This window comes from Hordeum vulgare, chromosome 7H, assembly GCF_904849725.1.
Source record: "Hordeum vulgare subsp. vulgare chromosome 7H, MorexV3_pseudomolecules_assembly, whole genome shotgun sequence".
Taxonomy (NCBI): Eukaryota; Viridiplantae; Streptophyta; class Magnoliopsida; order Poales; family Poaceae; genus Hordeum; species Hordeum vulgare.
This window is the reverse complement of record NC_058524.1, coordinates 373807279-373820496: the sequence shown is the minus strand read 5'-3', so window position 1 is coordinate 373820496 and position 13218 is coordinate 373807279.

Below are 13218 nucleotides of genomic sequence, written 5' to 3'. Positions count from 1 at the left end.
TTCTCAGTCCAGGAGTCGCAATAGTTCGAAACGGTCATAGGTTGTGGCACGGCCTACTAAGTGGATGAACGGTGCAATCGGGACCGGCTTGAGTCCCTGCTCACATCATTTGAGGCCATGTTAGCAACCTCGCTCGAGACTTTTAAATACATCCAAATATCTACGAATGAAAGTAGGGAGAGGACCTCCAAGTTGAAAGCTATGTAGGAATTCCTAGAAAAAGCTCTCACACTCGGTTTTTACAGGAATCATGATGAAGATCTTAAAATTCTTGGTACTTCTCCTATTGAATCTTTGTTTACTTATCTTAATATGAATGATAATGTGACTCGAGATGAGTCAACTCTAGCTAGAGAGCGTCCCAATTGCTTGGAGGGTGATGATTCTAATGCTAAAACTGAAAACGTTGGTTTTGAGAGGTTAAAACTTTAACTAGTGATTGATACGTCCATTTTGCATCATGTTTTCATGTTGATATTTATCGCTTCTTGGGCTGTTATTTCACTTCACGGTACAATACTTATGCCTTTTCTCTCTTATTTTGCAAGGTTTACATGAAGAGGGAGAATGCCGGCAGTTGGAATTCTGGCCTGAAAGTGGAGCAAGTTTGCGATACCTATTCTGCGCAACTCCAAACGCCATAAAAATTAACGACGGTTTTTTTTCGGATTTATAAAAAATACTGGGCCGAAGAAGTGCCACAGGGCGCCAGCAGGTGGCCACAAGCCTGCTAGGCGCGGCCACCCCCTTGGCCGCGCCTAGGGGGCTTGTGGGCACCCAGCTGGCCCTCTGGCCCCCCTCTTATGCTATATGAAGGGTTTTGTCTGGGAAAAAGTCAAGAGGATGCTTTTTTGTGGATTCGCCGCCGCCACGAGGCGGAACTTGAGCAGAACCAATCTAGAGCTCTGGCAGGACGATCCTGCCGGGGAAACTTCCCTCCCGGAGGGGGAAATCGTCGCCATCATCATCACCAACATTCCTCTCATCGGAGGGGACTCTTTACCATCAACATCTTCATCAGCACCATCTCATCTCCAAACCCTAGTTCATCTCTTGTAACCAATCTCCGTCTCGCAACTCCGTTTGGTACTTGTAAGGTTGCTAGTAGTGTTAATTGCTCTTTATAGTTGATGCTAGTTGGATCACTTGGTGGAAGAGTTTATGTTCAGATATTTGATGCTACTCATTACCTCTCTCGTCATGAATATGATTATGCTTTGTGAGTAGTTACTTTTGTTCCTGAGGACATGGGATAAGTCATGCTAATAGTAGTCATGTGAATTTGGTATTCGTTCTGTATTGTGATGTGGTGCATGTTGTTTTTCCTCTAGTGGTGTTATGAGAACGTCGACTACATAACACTTCACCATTATTTGGGCCTAGAGGAAGGCATTGGGAAGTAGTAAGTAGATGATGGGTTGCTAGAGTGACAGAAGCTTAAACCCTAGTTTATGCGTTGCTTCGTAAGGGGCTGATTTGGATCCACTAGTTTAATGTTATGGTTAGAATTTGTCTTAATTCTTCTTTCGTAGTTGCGGATGCTTGCGAGAGGGGTTAATCATAATTGGTATGCTTGTCCAAGTAAGGGCAGTACCCAAGCACTGGTCCACCCACATATCAAACTATCAATGTAACGAACGCGAATCATATGAACATGATGAAAACTAGCATGACCGAAATTCCCATGTGTCCTCGGGAGTGTTTTTCCTCCTATAAGACTTTGTCCAGGATTGTCCCTTGCTACAAAAGGGAATGGGCGACTTTGCTGCACCGTTGCTACTTTTGTTACTTGTTGCTTGCTACGAATCATCTCACCACACAATCACTTGTTACCGACAATTTCAGTGCTTGCAGATTTTACCTTGCTGAAAACCACTCGTCAGATCCTTGTGCTCCTCGTTGGGTTCGACACTCTTACTTATCGAAAGGACTACGATTGATCCCCTATACTTGTGGGTCATCAAGACTCTTTTCTGGTGCCGTTGCCGGGGAGTGAAGCGCCTTTGGTAAGTGGAACTTGGTAAGGAAACATTCATGTAGTGTGCTGAAATTTGTTGTCACTTGTCTCTATGGATACTAATCCTTTGACGGGCTTGTTCGGGGTATCTTCACCTCGAACGGAAGCACAAAGAGTTGCTCCTCAACCTGCTGCACCTACTGAAAATATTTGCTTTGAATTTCCTTCGGGTATGCTTGAGAAATTGCTGGCTAATCCTTTTACAGGAGATGGAACATCACATCCAGACTTGCATCTGACCTATGTAGATGAAGTTTGTGGTTTATTTAAGCTTGTAGGTTTGCCCGAGGACGAGGTCAAGAAGAAGGTCTTTCCTTTACCTTTGAAGGATAAGGCGTTGACATGGTATAGGCTATGTGATGATACTGGATCATGGGACTACAATCGGTTGAAATTGGAATTTCATCAAAAGTTTAATCCTATGCATTTAGTACATCGTGATCGGAATTATATTTATAATTTTTGGCCTCGTGACAGAGAAAGCATCGCTCAAGCTTGGGGGAGGCTTAAATCAATGCTATATTCATGCCCCAAACATGAGCTCTCGAGAGAAATTATCATTCAGAACTTCTATGCTCGGCTTTCTCATGATGATCGCACCATGCTTGACACTTCTTGTACCGGTTCTTTTATGAAAAGAGATATTGACTTCAGATGGAATTTATTGGAGAGAACTAAACACAACTCTGAAGATTGGGAGCTTGAAGAAGGTAAGGAGTCAGGTATGAGTTTCAAGTTAGATTGCGTTAAATCCTTTTTTGAAACAAATACTTTTTGTGACTTTAGCGCTAAGTATGGACTTGACTCTCAGATAGTAGCTTCATTGTGTGAATCATTTGCTGCTCATATTGATTTCCCGAAAGAGAAGTGGTTTAAATATCATCCTCCCTTAGAAGTCAATGTAGTTAAACCCAATCCAGTTGAAGAGAGAGTCATTGCCTATAATGATCCTATTGTTCCCAGTGCTTACATTGAGAAACCACCTTTCCCTATTAGGATGAAGGATCATTCTAAAGCTTCAACTGTGATACGTAGAGGCTACATTAGAACACCTACACCCCCTGAGCAAATTAGAGTTGAACCTAGCATTGCTATTATCAAAGATCTTCTGTCCGACGATGTTGAGGGACATAATATTCACTTCTCTGAAGATGCTGCTAGAATTGCTAAACCTCACGCTAGAGACAAACATAGGCCTGTTGTTAGCACGCCTGTTGTTTCTGTTAACATAGGAGATCATTGCTATCATGGTTTATGTGAGGTGGGTGCTAGTGTTAGTGCAATACCTCAATCCTTATATGATGAAATCAAAGATGAGATTGCACCTATTGAGATAGAGCCTATTGATGTCACTATTCAGCTTGCCAATAGAGATACTATCTGCCTTGTGGGAATTGTTAGGGATGTTGAAGTGTTGTGCGATAAAACAAAGTATCATGCTGATTTCCTCGTTCTTTCTACCGCACAAGATAGCTTTTGTCCCATCATATTTTGCAGACCCTTCCTCAATATCGTCAATGCTCATATTGACTGTGAGAAGCAAACTGTCACTATTGGCTTTGAAGGTGTGTCACACGAGTTCAATTTCTCCAAGTTTGGTAGACAACCTCATGAAAAGGAGCTGCCTAGTAAGGATGGAACTATTGCCTTAGCTTCTATTGCCATGCCTCCTACTGATCCCTTAGAGCAATACTTGCTTAGGCATGAAAATGATATGCATATGTATGAAAGGGATGAGATAGATAGAGTTGTCTTAGAGCAATATCCCATCCTTAAGAATAATCTGCCTGTTGAACTACTTGGGGATCCACCCCCACCAAAGGGTGATCCTTTGTTCGAGCTTAAACAGTTGCCAGATACTCTTAAGTATGCTTATCTTGATGAAAAAGAGATATATGTTGTTATTATTAGTGCTAGCCTCTTAGAGCATGAAGAAAAGAAGTTACTAAAAACTCTGAGGAAGCACCGTGCTGCCATTGGATATACTCTTGATGATCTCAAGGGCATTAGTCCCACTCTATGCGAGCACAAGATCAAAACTGACCATGATTTCAAACCAGTTGCTTATCATCAAAGGAGATTAAATCCTAAGATGAAAGAGGTAGTAAGAAAAGAAATACTAAAGCTCCTGGAAGCGGGTATTATCTATATTGTTGCTTATAGTGATTGGGTGAGTCCAGTGCATTGCGTCCCTAAGAAGGGAGGCATTACCATTGTCCCTAATAATAAGGATGAATTGATCCCACAGAGGATTATTGCTGGCTATAGGATGGTGATCGATTTTAGGAAATTGAATAAAGCCACTAGGAAAGATTATTACCCTTTGCCTTTTATCGACCAAATGCTAGAAAGACTGTCTAAACACACACACTTTTGCTTTCTAGACGGTTATTCTGGTTTCTCTCAGATACCAGTTGCACAAGCTGATCAGGAGAAAACCACTTTCACCTGCCCTTTCGGTACCTTTGCTTATAGACGTATGCCTTTTGGCTTATGTAATGCACCTGCCACCTTTCAAAGATGTATGATGGCTATATTCTCTGACTTCTATGAAAAGATTGTTGAGGTTTTCAAGGATGACTTCTCCGTTTAGAGGTCTTCTTTTGATGATTGCCTCAGCAACCTTGATCGAGTCTTGCAGAGATGTAAAGACACCAATCTTGTCTTGAATTGGGAGAAGTGCCACTTTATGGTTAATGAAGGCATCGTCTTAGGACATAAAATTTCTGAAAGAGGTATTGAAGTAGATAAGGCTAAGGTTGATGCAATCGAGAAAATGCCATACCCCACAAATATCAAAGGTGTAAGAAGTTTCCTTGGTCATACTGGTCTCTATAGAAGGTTCATTAAAGACTTCTCTAAGATTTCTAGGCCTCTTACCAGTCTCTTCCAAAAGGATATTCCTTTTGTTTTTGACGATGATTGTGAGGAAGCCTTCGAAATACTTAAGGAGGCCTTGATAACTGCACCTATTGGTCAACCAACTGATTGGAACTTACCTTTTGAAATCATGTGTGATGCTAGCGATTATGCTCTTGGTGTTGTCCTAGGGCAAAGAGTTGATAAGAAGTTGAATGTTATTCACTATGCTAGTAAAACTCTAGACAATGCCCAAAGAAACTATGCTACTACGGAGAAGGAATTTTTAGCAGTCGTGTTTGCATGTGAAAACTTCAGGTCTTACATAGTTGATTCCAAAGTCACTATTCACACTGATCATACTGCTATTAAGTACCTTATGGAGAAGAAAGACGCTAAACCTAGACTTATCAGACGGGTTCTCTTTCTACAAGAATTTGATTTGCACGGTGTCGACGGGAAGGGTGCTGATAACCCAGTAGCAGATAACTTGTCTAGGTTGGAGAACATTCTTGATGACCCACAACCTATTGATGATAGCTTTCCCAATGAGCACTTGAATGTCATCAATGCTTCACGTAGTGCATCGTGGTATGTTGATTATGCAAACTATATCGTTGCCAAATATATACCACCTAGTTTCACATACGAGCAAAAGAAGAAATTCTTCTTTGACTTGAGACATTACTTTTGGGATGATCCTCACCTTTACAAGGAAGGAGTAGATGGTGTTATTAGACGTTGTGTACCTGAACATGAACAGGGACAGATACTACAGAAGTGTCACTCCGAGGCCTACGGAGGACACCACGCGGGAGATAGAACTGCACACAAGGTATTGCAATCAGGTTTCTATTGGCCCACTCTTTTCAAGGATGCCCGTAAGTTTGTCTTGTCCTATGACGAATGTCAAAGAATAGGTAATATCGGTAAACGTCAGGAAATGCCTATGAACTATTCACTTGTCATTGAACCATTTGATGTTTGGGGCTTTGATTATATGGGACCTTTTCCAAAATCCAATGGGTATACTCATATCCTAGTTGCTGTTGATTACGTCACTAAGTGGGTAGAAGCTATCCCCACTAGTAGTGCTGATCACAACACCTCTATCAGGATGCTTAAAGAAGTTATTTTCCCTAGATTTGGAGTCCCTAGATATCTAATGACCGACGGTGGTTCGCATTTCATTCATGGTGCTTTCTGTAAAATGCTTGCTAAGTACGATGTCAACCATAGAATTGTGTCTCCTTATCACCCTCAGTCCAGTGGTCAAGTAGAGATAAGCAATACAGATATTAAACTAATTCTGCAAAAGACTATCAGCATGTCTACAAAGAACTGGTCTAAGAAGCTCGATGATGCATTGTGGGCTTATAGAACTGCCTATAAGAATCCCATGGGCATGTCTCCGTACAAAATGGTGTAGGGTAAAGCATGTAATCTACCTCTTGAGCTAGAGCATAAATCTTATTGGGCAATCAAAGAGCTCAACTTTGATTTCAAATTTGCTGGTGAGAAGAGGTTATTTGATATTAGCTCGCTTGATGAATGGAGAACTCAGGCATATGAGAATGCCAAGTTGTTCAAAGTGAAGGTTCAGACGTGGCATGAAAAGAGGGTACAAAAGCGTGAGTTCAATGTAGGTGATTATGTCTTGCTATATAGCTCTCGTTTAAGATTATTTGCAGGCAAGCTTCTCTCTAAATGGGAAGGTCCCTATGTTGTTGAGGAAGTATATCGTTCCGGTGCTATCAAGATCAACAACACGAAAGGTAATTGTCCGAGAGTTGTAAATGGGCAGAGAATCAAGCATTATATCTCATGTACTCCCATAAATGTTGAAAGAAATATTATCAATACCATAACTCCGGAAGAATACCTAAGGGACATTTATCAGCCTGTTTCAGACTCCGAAAACGAAGAGGTATGTGATTCGGTAAGAAAACTGACTCCAAAACTTTTCCAGTAGGAATTTTTCTCCGTTTTGGAATATTTGAAAAAATACAAAAATTGGAAGTAGTTCGGAAAGCACGCGAGGAGGCGACAAGCCTGCCAGGCACGGGCCCACCCCCTGGCCGCGCCTGGGGGGCTTGTGGCCACTTCGTGTGCCTCTCGGACTCCGTTTTCATGCGGAGTACTCCTTCTGTTGTGGAAAAAATCATTATATATTCTCCCGTGAGGTCTGACCCCTGTATCACGCAGATTCTCTCTGTTTTCGTTTCGAGCCTGTTTTCTGCCGCAGATTTAGGGCAAGATGTCTTCTCAAGATTCAGAGGGGGGGAGCTATGTGGCAGATTACCTTGGTAATCCCAAGGTCTATGAGGACTTGGATCCTTATGGCTGGACCACTGATGAGGAAGAAGATTATGATCCAAAGGGGAAGGAACAAACAAGTTCCGATGAAGAGGAGGCTCGTCTACCTCAACCTGGACACACGCATGTGGAGTTCAAGAAGTCGAGCCTCCCTGACTCAAGGAAGAAGTCTAAGACTTTGTTTATCCCTTCTCGTTTCTTGCAGGAGAGTAAGCAGGAATTATGCCAAAGGGTGTTGAATCTTGAAGAGGAAAATGATGATCTGAGGGAGCAGAATTTTATGCTCAAGTGGAAATTAAACAAGCTCAAGACCTCTGCAACAACTCCACCACCATCACCACCAAAGGAAGACAACTACGCATGGGTATGGGCAATCCCCTTGGATTGTGCCAAGCTTGGGGGAGTTGCCCCGGTATCGTATCACCATCACATATTTTGCCTTTACCTTTGTTTAAGTTTGTTCCTTTTCAGTTTTCTCTTTCTCTAGTAGATTAAAAGTCTTAGTGTTTTGGGCTTGAGTCTTGCTTTGTGTCACCCCCGATGTATTCGAGCTCGTGAGCCATATAATAAAGAGTGTCTTCGTTGAAGGGCTTTACCTCTTGCCATGATCAAAAGAGTGAGAAAAGAACAAAAGCATGACAAATCATGTAATGATCTTATGGGAAGTGATGGCTTCACACATAAAAAGAATGATTATTGAAACTTGTTGAGGGTAGACAAACGTAGACCTTGGTCATCATTGCAATTAATAGGAAGTGATAAAGAAGGAGAGGTTCACATATAAATATATCATCTCTGACACCACTTATGATTGTGAATACTCACTAAACTATTGCATGCCTAGAAGTAGATGTTGGGCAAGGAAGACAACATAATGAATAGTGTTTGCTTGGTTCAGAACAATGTTGTATGATTAGAGATCCCTTAGCATGTGATGATTGCTTCCACCTCATATTAGCCAAAACTCCCGCACCAAGTAAAGATACTACTTGTGCATCCACAAACCTTCAACCCAGTTTTGCCATGAGAGTCCACCATAACTACCTATGGATTGAATAAGATCCCTCAAGTTAGTTGTCATCGGTGCAAGCAATAAAAATTGCTCTCTAATATGTATGATCTATTAGTGTGTGGAAAATAGGCTTTGTACGAACCTGTGATGAGGAAGACATAAAAGCGACAGACTGCATAATAAAGTTCTTTATCACAGGAGGCAATATAAAGTGACGTTCCTCCGCACTAAGAGGACACACATCCAAACCTCAAAAGCGCATGACAACCTCTGCTTCCCTCTGCGAAGGGCCTATCTTGTACCTTTACTTATTTCCCTTGAAAGAGTCATGGTGATCTTCACCAATTCCTTATCTTGCCTTTATCTTGGCTAACGTCATATGCTTGGGAAAGATCTATATTCATATGTCAACTTGGAAGTAAGTATTCATGAATTATTATTGTTGACATTACCCTTGAGGTAAGAAGTTGGGAGGCAAAACTATACGCCCCTATCTTTCTCCCTGTCCAGCTGAAACTTTGATCTCATGAGTACCACATGAGTTGTAGCAATTGTAGACAACGAAAGGATGGTTGAGTATGTGGATTTTCTTTACAAGCTCTTATATGACTCTTTCTGATGTTGTGATAAATTGCAATTGCTTCATTGACTAAAGGATATCGGTTGCTACTTCTCGGTAAGGTTCTTGATCCATGCTTTACTTTGTGAAGGAATTGTCACTTTAGCATGAGAGATTATATGTTGGTATTGCTGTTCCGATCATGATCATGATGCATGCATGTTCGTATCTTGTTTTGTCGACACCTCTCTCCCTAAACATGTGGACATATTTATTGAGCTAGGCTTTCGCTTGAGGACAAGCGAGGCCTAAGCTTGGGGGAGTTGATACGTCCATTTTGCATCATGTTTTCATGTTGATATTTATCGCTTCTTGGGCTGTTATTTCACTTCACGGTACAATACTTATACCTTTTCTCTCTTATTTTGCAAGGTTTACTTGAAGAGGGAGAATGATGGCAGCTGGAATTCTGGCATGAATGTGGAGCAAGTTTGAGATACCTATTCTGCGCAACTCCAAACGCCGTAAAAATCAACGATGATTTTTTTCCGGATTTATAAAAAATATTGGGCCGAAGAAGTGCCAGAGGGGCGCCAGCAGGTGGCCAAAAGCCTGCTAGGCGCGGCCACCCCCCTGGCCGCGCCTAGGGGGCTTGTGGGCACCCAGCTAGCCCTCTGGCCCCCGTCTTCTGCTATCTGAAGGTTTTCGTCTGGGAAAAAATCAAGAGGAGGCTTTTTCGTGGATTCGTCACCGCCACGAGGCGGAACTTGAGCAGAACCAATCTAGAGCTCCGGCAGGACGATCTTGCCACGGAAACTTCCCTCCCGGAGGGGGAGATCGTTGCCATCGTCATCACCAACACTCCTCTCATCGGAGGGGACTCGTCACCATCAACATCTTCATCAGCACCATCTGATCTCCAAACCCTAGTTCATCTCTTGTAACCAATCTCCGTCTCGCGACTCCGATTGGTACATGTAAGGTTACTAGTAGTGTTAATTACTCTTTGTAGTTGATGCTAGTTGGATTACTTGGTGGAAGAGTTTATGTTCAGATCTTTGATGCTACTCATTACCTCTCTGGTCATGAATATGATTATGCTTTGTGAGTAGTTACTTTTGTTCCTGAGGACACGGGATAAGTCATGCTGATAGTAGTCATGTGAATTTGGTATTCGTTCGGTATTTTGATGTGTTGTATGTTGTTTTTCCTCTAGTGGTGTTATGTGAACGTCGACTACATAACACTTCACCATTATTTGGGCCTAGAGGAAGGCATAGGGAAGTAGTAAGTAGATGATGGGTTTCTAGAGTGACAAAAGCTTAAACCCTAGTTTATGTGTTGCTTCGTAAGGGGCTAATTTGGGTCCACTAGTTTAATGTAATGGTTAGACTTTGTCTTAATTCTTCTTTCGTAGTTGCGGATGCTTGCGAGAGGGGTTAATCATAAGTGGGATGCTTGTCCAAGTAAGGGCAGTACCCAAGCGCCGGTCCACCCACATATCAAACTATCAAAGTAACGAACGTGAATCATATGAACATGATGAAAACGAGCATGACAGAAATTCCCGTGTGTCCTCGGGAGCGTTTTTCCTCCTATAAGACTTTGTCCAGGCTTGTCCCTTGCTACAAAAGGGATTGGGCCACTTTTCTGCACCGTTGCTACTTTTTTTACTTTTTGCTTGCTACGAATCATCTCACCACACAATCAGTTGTTACCGACAATTTCAGTGCTTGCTGATTTTACCTTGTTGAAAACCACTTGTCAGATCCTTCTGCTCCTCGTTGGGTTCGACACTCTTACTTATCAAAAGGACTACGATTGATCCCCTATACTTGTGGGTCATCAGTGATGTTCCCACTATCTTGGATCACAAGGACTTTAATTATGATAATTGATCTTTAATAAAATGTATTTCCTTGCTTCAATCCATTATTGGCTCACTCAATGCTTATGACCAAAATAACGCTTTCACTCAACGTATAGTGGAAGCTATGGTAAAAGCCTATGATGAAGAACTTGAGCTAGAAATCTCTATCCCTAGAAAGATGTATGATGAAGGGAAAACTACTAATAAAATTAAGATAAAATGTTATGAATGCAATGCCTTGTGTGATTTAGGTGCTGATGTTTCAACTATACCTAAATCTTTATTTGATGTTCTCGATCTTACTAATATTCATGAGTGTTCCTTTAATTTACATCTCGATCTTACTAATATTCATGAGTGGTTGTTGATTTTGTAGTTCTTGATATTGATTGCAACCCATCTTGTCCAATAATACTCCAGAGACCTTTTCTATGAACTATAGGTGCATTAATTGATATGAAAGAGGTAAATATACGGTTCCAATTCCCACTGAGGAAAGAGATGGGACGCTTCCCTAGAAATACAATGAAACCATCTTATGAATCTATCATGAGGGCTACTTATGGGTGGTGTGTCAAAGATGACAACACTTGAACCGTTGGCATTATGCCTAGCTAGGGGTGTAAAACCATAGCGCTAGTTGGGAGGCAACCCAATAGTTATCTTAACTTTTGCTCTTTACTTTCTGTTTGTGTGTCCTAACATGATTGTTGACTATGTGATAATTATGTTTTTGTGTTTAAATTAGTGTTTGTGCCAAGTAAAGGTTTTGGGATGGCTTGGATAATAGTAGAATTAATGAAGTGCAAAAATAGAAACTTTAGCATCCAGTGCAGAATTTCTCTCATTTTATTGGAATGTATTTTTAAGCTACAATTTTTACCCAATATTTCTACTCAAATTCCCCAGGTCGTCCCAGTTTGTCAGAATTTTTAGAGTTACATAAGTATGGTAATTAATTGTATCATTAGAGACTGTTCTCTTCTAGACAAATTCAGTTTTTTCTTGCATAGTTTAATTTGTTGATGATGCTATAAATTATATCAGGGAGTATAAGTCATGGAAAAGTTAGATAACAGTTACTTATTCAATAATAAAATATGAATCAATTTATAACAGTACCTAAAGTATTTGATATGTTCATTATACTAACGTATCTCATGAAGTTTCTGTTGTGTTTGATGTGCTGAAGTTTTCATGTTTTGGGTGTTATCGTGATGGACTAAGGAATAAATAGCGACAAAAGCCTAAGCTTGGGGATTCCCAAGTCACCCCAAGGAAATATTCTAGGAAGTCTCAAGCATCTAAGCTTGGGAATGCCCCGGAAGCCATCCCCTCTTTCGTCTCAATCCATCGGTATGTCAGTTGGAGCTACATTTTTATTCACCACATGATATGAGTTTTGCTTGGAGCGTCATTTGCTTTTGTTTGCTTTTACTTTGAGTTTGCTACAGTCATCATTTTCTGGACAACCTATTTGATAGAGAGACACCTTTATCATGATTTGTCAGAATACTCCATGTGCTTCACTTATATCTTTTGAGCTAGAAGTTGCCCTAGTACTTCACTTATATATTTTAGATCACGATGGAATATAGTTTTATAGAAATAATTGCACACTTTTTCTTCACTTATATTTGTTTTGGAGTTAGTAATAGCGATGGTAATTTGCATGGGTTATAAAATTAGTTCAAAAATAATAGGAACTCAACGAAGGCATCATCAAAACCATAGGTAGCACATAAAAGAGAAATCATGGTTATTGATTTTAATGTGGCATTGTGAAAAAGCAAGAGTGCATGATCATTGGTTGATAAGGATATCGTGAATTAGTGGTGTTAACTTTATGTTAATCCAAATATTTTTATGGCATGGTGATGATGTGTGAGCATACTTATTGCTCGTTGAAATCCTAGTGATGTTTTAGTCGGGGGCGCGCGATGGTTAACTCCTACCAACCTCCTCCCTTGGGGCATGCGAGTAGTGCTTTGCTTCGAGAAATCTAATAAAATCTTGAAATAACTATGTGAGTTCTTTATGACTAATGTCAACCCATGGATATATGCACTCTCACCTCCACATAATTGCTAGCCTCTTCGATACCGTGCATTGCCCATTCTCACCTCAAGGATCGATGCAACTTTCGTCGGTGCATCCCCGTGACATGATACACCCTGTTGCACATAAGCCACCTTTTGTATTCCTGAAAATAGCCAACATACCTACCTATCATGGCATTTCCATAGCCATTTCGAGATAGAACGCCATGCAACCTCCACCATCACTTCATATGACTTATACTTCCATTGGCATATTGCTTTGCATAATCATATAAGATGAAATAGTATTTGTGGTAGAGCCACCATTCATCATTATTATACATGGTGCATTTATCATTGCAAATCCTGGTACACTACCACAGGCACTCGTATAGAGTCATATCGTATCCGTCTTCTTGTTGAGTTGTTAGTAAATAAAAGTGTGATGATCACCATTATTAGGGCACTATCTTAGTGAGGAAAGGATGATGGACACAATAAATCCCCCACAAGTCGGGATGAGACTCTGGACGAAAAAAATGGGAG